General features: G+C 37.9%; 1 pseudogene; it reads right to left on the bottom strand.

The window, feature by feature from the left end:
• Positions 1 to 1440: 1440 nt before the first annotated feature.
• Positions 1441 to 2146, bottom strand: LOC102821874 (annotated as a pseudogene).
• Positions 2147 to 6462: the final 4316 nt, after the last annotated feature.

Raw genomic sequence — 6462 nt, 5'->3', positions numbered from 1 at the left:
AATCTTCATATCTAGGAAACGTACTTCCTTTCTTTGAAAAAAGGATCCATCATAGCCACATTTTATAGTACAATGTATCCATTTTTACTGTGATTTTCAAGTTTTCAGAAATCTTAGTGTCTTTGTCTTGTCTAATTATTAAAGTATTTTATTATTGAAAGAAGAATAATCTAGTTTTATTTCAATTTTTTTTTTCAAGCTGAAGACATTTAATGAAGAATTCTCTAAGTTGATACACAATCTCCCAATACCTTGCTTCCTCGGTATTGGCTTTTGTCAACTAAGTGGGTATCAGAAGTGCTGAGCTTTCTTAAATGGTAACTACTTATTTATTCACTTGTTCAGGGACACAGAAGCATTACATATGACACCAGAAATGAGTATAATGTTACTGGAAGTCTAAAAATAACAAAAAAGTGTTACTATAACCATGACTCATTTTGTATGTTCCTGAATTTCTGTCATCCACACAGAGAAACTGACATTAGACAGCTAGCACACAGAGCCTGGGAAGGTGGTAAGGAGACCTGACAAAGCCAGCACGAGGCCTGTCCTGTCACTGGCTGGGTCAAAGCCCCTCTCAGTTAGAACTAGGAAATGCTCCTCTGACGAACACGACACTGCGTGCTGTCTCCTCCCTTCCTCCATCTTGATAAGTCTTTTAAGGAATAAAGAAGAAGAGGAACCAAATAATCACACCATGTTCTTAGAAGGTTTTAAGCCATCTTGTCCAGAGCTATAACTGTCTTGCAGACACAATTATGCCATTCTCTCTTCTAAGAGCTACTTCATAATTGAAAGCAAGTCATGGCTGAGAGACAGATTTAAGAAGATGTCTCCTGGCAGAGTTGGCTTGAAATCACCCTTTAAATACTCCAGTCTATGATGCTTTTTAGTGATTGATCTGAAGGTAAACAAAAATCGCTTCTACCATGGGACTGTGAACTACCCACTCCACTCCCTCCCAATAGTCAATAAGCACCTTTCCATAGCTGAGGTGGTAGAAGTCACTGGTAAAAGATGGTTCCTAGGGAGACTTCCTGAGCACTTAAGACCAATCCAGTATAAACAAACACCAATCTTAGAAACCAAACTGCAGATAAGTGCAGTTAACCCACGCACAGGCATGAATGACAATACAAGGAGGTCACTGACAAGCAAAGCAAACACAAAGCAACAGTGACTGTACCCAATAGACTGTATAAGTAAGCCAATGCTTCCTGCCATTTCTTTCTGCACCTGTGCTTAGGTATCCCATCCCAGTAACAGAATGCTCTGCTCCCACAGGAAAAAGACAGAACCAGTCTGATAATCGACTCCCATATTTTATGTTTAGTTGGGGTACTTCTATCAGCTTTTTGGCATATTGAGAATCAGCAAGACAATGTCTTCAGTCAATTGTGCACTTGGGAGTCTAGAAAGCTCTTGAACTCTGGCAAGTTACATATATCCCATGTTGCTTTTAGTTTCACATCTCTTCTTTGCTTCAGATCCCCATGCAAGTTTCTTCTTTTTTCGAACCACCTGTGAATTTTCAGCCTCCTTTTTGGCTTTTACCAAGTTGTGGCAGGCAATTGCTTTGGCAATTTGAACACCAAGCTCTGGAGTAGCCAGCTGGTTGCTGAGTTCGTCAGCCTTCTCAATCGTCCACTCTTCCAGAGTCTGGGAGATGATCCTTTCAAGACCTGACGTGTCAACTTTTGTCTTTTTCACAGGGAGGCCAAATCTATCATTAGCTCCAAAATATTGCGTCAGCTCCTTCCACTGGGCTTCATTTGAGGCTTGTTTTCTCTGAGCCACCTTGTCACTCTTCACTTCACCTTTCCTGGAGCATCGTCCTCTTTTCCTCTTGAATCTTGAGGCTGATGTTTTCTTATTCAAAATGTTTTCTGTGTAATTCTTGGAATTTATTCCACACGTGCACAGAAATCCCAGCGGGACACTCTTCATACGCATTTGTATTTGCCTCGGTTTCAGTTTTCGCTCCATCTGTGGAGAAAGCAGGGATTTCTGTGGTTCTGGTCATGTGATCTTCTGCTTCATCCTGTAGGTGAAGTCTGGAGTTCTCCCATGTGACCTCTTCAGCTTCAGAACTTGACTCCACATCACTTTCATGTAGGCCAGGAGGCAGCAGCCCACTCTACATCTTCTCGGCTGGGAACCGGCCTCCCAGCAGCTTATTTCAGTTTTGAAAGTAAACTATTTTATTTAATTTGTCAACAGAATTATTTGTTCCAGTAGGTGTAATAACTCCACAGAAACTGTGGGAACATTATCATTCTATCAAATGTTTATCAAATTTAAAATGAATTTTAATTATTAGGTTAGAATAGTGCCATTTTAACACTCGGATGAGTAACTTAAAACGTTTTTCTGGTGTTATTGCTTATTTGTTTGGTTTTTAAACTGTGTTCTTCTAGATGCATCTACAAATAATATACATTGTATATTTAAGTTTATGATTCATTTTGAATTCACTTCTTGATATCTGGGTCCAGTCATTTAATTTTACTTTTTTTGAAAAATTTAAAAATATGTATTTATTTTACTTTTTATATATTTAATTTTTTAATTGTTCTAGCATCATTTTTTAGAAACACTAGCTTTTCTCTATTGACTCCTTTGATCCAATCCTAAAGATTAGTTGAACGTATTTGGGTGAGCCTTTTTCTGAACTCTCTTTCTGTTCCAATGACTGATGTATCTAGTCTATTCTTTTCCCAGTACCTTGCTTTCCTGATCATTGGGGTTTCCTAATAAATCTTGACATTGGAAAGGATAAGTCTTCCAACTTTGTGCTTCTCCAGCAAGGTTGGTTACTATAGATCTTTTGTGTTTCTATGTTTTTTTAAGTGTCATTGAGTTGGTTCCAACTCATAGTGACCCTGCATAGGATTTCCAAGGAGCAGTTGGTGGGTTTGAACTGCCAACCTTGTGGTTTGCAGTCCAGTGCTGATACTACAGCACCACACCAGTTTGTATTTCTATAAAAAGTTTAGAAATTAGTTTTATTTTACATATGGACATACAAAGATTAGAATCTTACAGATTTCTATAGATTTTGTTCACATATATTTTGTTAGACTTTTACAGACTTTTCTTTAAAGAAATTCTAATTTAAATTGTTAAATTGCTGATACAGGGAGCAACAAAGTCCTGGTGATTCAGTGGCTAACTGCTCTGTTGCTCACCAGAAAGTAAGTGGTTTGAACACACTAGGAGCTTTGGGAGTGGGTATGTGTGTGTGTGTAAGATATGGCGTTCTGCTTCTGTAAACATTGACAGTCTTGGAAACGTGAAACTTGATGAGGCAGTTCTACTTTGTCCTAGGAAGCTGCTGTCGGTTGGAATCAACTCTTCGGAAATGGTTTTTGTTTGTTTGGCATATGGAGCAACTGCATATCAACCTTTATTCTACTACCGTGCTATACTTGATTATTAATTCGAGAAGATTTGTTGCTGTTAAGTACTTGGGATCTATGTTATCTTCAAATAATGACTGTCACCTAGTAAAGAAAGTAATCTTTCCCCAAGAGTGGTTTGATGTTTGCTTTCTACCACTACTCTCTGCATTCCTGATCTCTATGCCCTTGGACTATTAAACCTCATCAAAGTGCCTGGTTCCCTAAGGACAGTGGCTCACACTGTGTACTATAATTCTGTGATTTAGGATGGGGGTTGGACACACCCGATAGAAACAATGTGATTTAGGGTAGGATCTGGGGTTGCAAAGCTTGACTTCCTGAAGGACTAGAACTGAGATCGATCATTTACACAATTCATACCTCACTGAAGACTATGGACAAGAGAACTCAGGAGCTCTAGTTTGGTTGGCAAGTCTCTGCATATTATCACACACTGATACAGAAAAACTAATACTCCAGACGCTATGGGCAGAAGAAATGGAAAGCTGTGTATTGGTATTTTCCCTAGACTTTAACCAGTATAATTCTTATCTTGCTGATTTTGATATGTATTATTTCACTGAAAGAAACCACAAGGTTGGTGATTCAAACTCACCATCTGCTCCTTGGAAATGTTATACAGCGTCATTATGAGTCAGAACCGACTCGACAGCACTAAACAACAACAACCACAACAATAAACCAACCATAGCCATGAGTTTAATAACTTTCAATGAGTTCTGTAAGAAGTTCTAGTAAATTATGAAACTTGAGTGGCACTTTGAGAATGTCAAAAGCGCATGAGCTTCTCCTTCAAACTTTGCAGTTGGTTAACTGAAGCAGTTATGTCAGACTTAAGGCAGACTTGTATCTTTATTTTCTTCCTTGTTTTGGTCTTATTCGCTTTCTGAAATTTCCTCATCAATGTTGAATAGGAGTAGAAAGGAGACATTCTTAGCTTCATCCCCATCTTGGAGAAAAGGTGATCAGTTTCTCACCATAAATAGTTGTACATTTTTTTTAATCATTAAATTAAGTTTAGAAAATTCTCCTCTAATTGTACTTTGTTGAGAGATTTTTGTTTGTCTTTTCCATAAATGGGTGTTTGGTATTATCAAATTAATTCTCTGCAAACTCTGATAGAATGAGAAACATTGTCAATACTCCAGACACTGGCTCAGCCTCTTAGGCACTAGCATGTCAGTATAAACCCCTGACTAGGACCTTATCCCAATGGGACTCCAGAGGAAGATCTGGGACAGACTTCCTCATCCCGTATGAGCTCACTGATGAGTTAGCACAGGTGCTTACCGACAAAAGCTCAAGAAATTCAATCTGTATGGAGAGTGAGGCTTGTTTATTTTGAAAAATCAAACATCAGACCCAGTAGATGAGAGCAGACATTAGGCATGGTCGGCTCAGGTCTTCTACTTGTTTTTGATGACAGCATTCTAATTTTAAGTTATTTTCCCTCTTCCCCCATGAGCTTCCTCTATTTCCTTGAAGGGTGAATTCTTATTTTAAAGTTTCTAGTAGGTCAAACAAGTATCTTCCCCTTCCATGAGTTTCTTTTGTTATACTAGCCTGCTACTTTCTAAACTCCCCTCAATCCTGAAGATAGACCATCCTAAGAGTTCTTTTTCACAATAGGAATATATTTTTATTCTTAAATTTGTTGATGTTCTTGTTGATAAGTGCCGTAGAGTTAGTTCTGACCCATAGAGACCCCGTGCAGGGTTTCCGAGACTGTTCATTTTTACGGGAGCAGAAAGCCTGATCTTTCTCCCGCAGAGCAGCTGGTAGTTTCAAACTGCTGACCTTAAGGTTCACAGCCCTATTGGTAACCACTACACTACCAGAGCTCTTTGTTAAGTGTTATCAAATCGGTTCTGACTCACAGTAACTCTGTAGAGGGTTTTGAATGAGCGCCTGCTGAGTTTGAACCACTGAATGACATTGTAGTCCAGTGTTTAACCTATAGTATCAGAGCAGGACTCTAAGGTGATGGCTAGAGTAGATTAAAGAGAGATGTTTTTAAACAATCTGGAATAATGGAATAAATTTCACTTTTTTTTTTTCCGTAACTATTTTATACATTAATGGATTCAAATTGCTAATATTTTACATTTATGTTAATAAGAAATATTGATCCACACCATATTTTTCACAAACAACACACACTACTACGTATTTTTTTTACAAGTGGTCCCTCCTCCTGGAAAGTATTTTCTTCTACATGATATGCTAATTTTTTATTACAGCAAAATGTAAAAAAAAAAAAAAATGGCATAGCAGAACTTACAAAGAGGGAAATACCTCCTAGTGAGAGTGAGCAATTGACTATTGACATAAAAATATAGTAGTTTTTCTTTCCTGTAATGGTTTTACTGTTAGGGTAATGCTGACAATCATAAAGTCAGTGAGGAAGAATCCTTTCTGTTTGTATTGTATGGAGGGAACTGTGGGGAATGAATAGCCTTTCTTCCTATAAGGTTTGGTAAAATCAACAATAAAGCAACTGGGTCTGGCATTTTCTTTCTTGTAAAGTTATTAAATGTTTTATTTAGACAAGTGTTGTTTAATTTTTAAACAATTGGCTGATTTCCACCTTTCTTTCTGTTATTGATTTCTAGTATAATTCCATTGTAATCTCATAACATACTTTATATTATTTCTGTTTTTTTTATATTTGCTTATTCCTTGCGTGGTGCTGTAGGATAAGCACTGCACTGCTAACCACAAGGTCGGCAGTTCAAATCCACCAGTCACTCCTTGGAAACTCTATACAAGGTTGCTGAGTCATAATCTACTCACCAGCACTTAGGAACAGCAGCAGCATGCTGTATTTTATAAGCCAAAATTATTTATGTCTGGATAAATGAAGTATGCTTGCTCAGTAAGATGAGAAATTCTTCCTCACTCCTTTACATCTCTATTCTTGGACTAAGTATTCTAGTAATGTTAATTGTTGTTGTCAAGTGCCACTGCCATAGATTCTGACCCATAGCGACCCTGTATAGGGTTTCCAAGGAGCAGCTGGTGAGCTTGAACCACCGAC

The sequence above is a fragment of the Chrysochloris asiatica genome, unplaced genomic scaffold (genome assembly GCF_000296735.1).
Source record: "Chrysochloris asiatica unplaced genomic scaffold, ChrAsi1.0 scaffold00020, whole genome shotgun sequence".
NCBI lineage: Eukaryota > Metazoa > Chordata > Mammalia > Afrosoricida > Chrysochloridae > Chrysochloris > Chrysochloris asiatica.
Note: the sequence above shows the minus strand (reverse complement) of the source record. Positions and strands in the feature narration are given on the sequence as shown.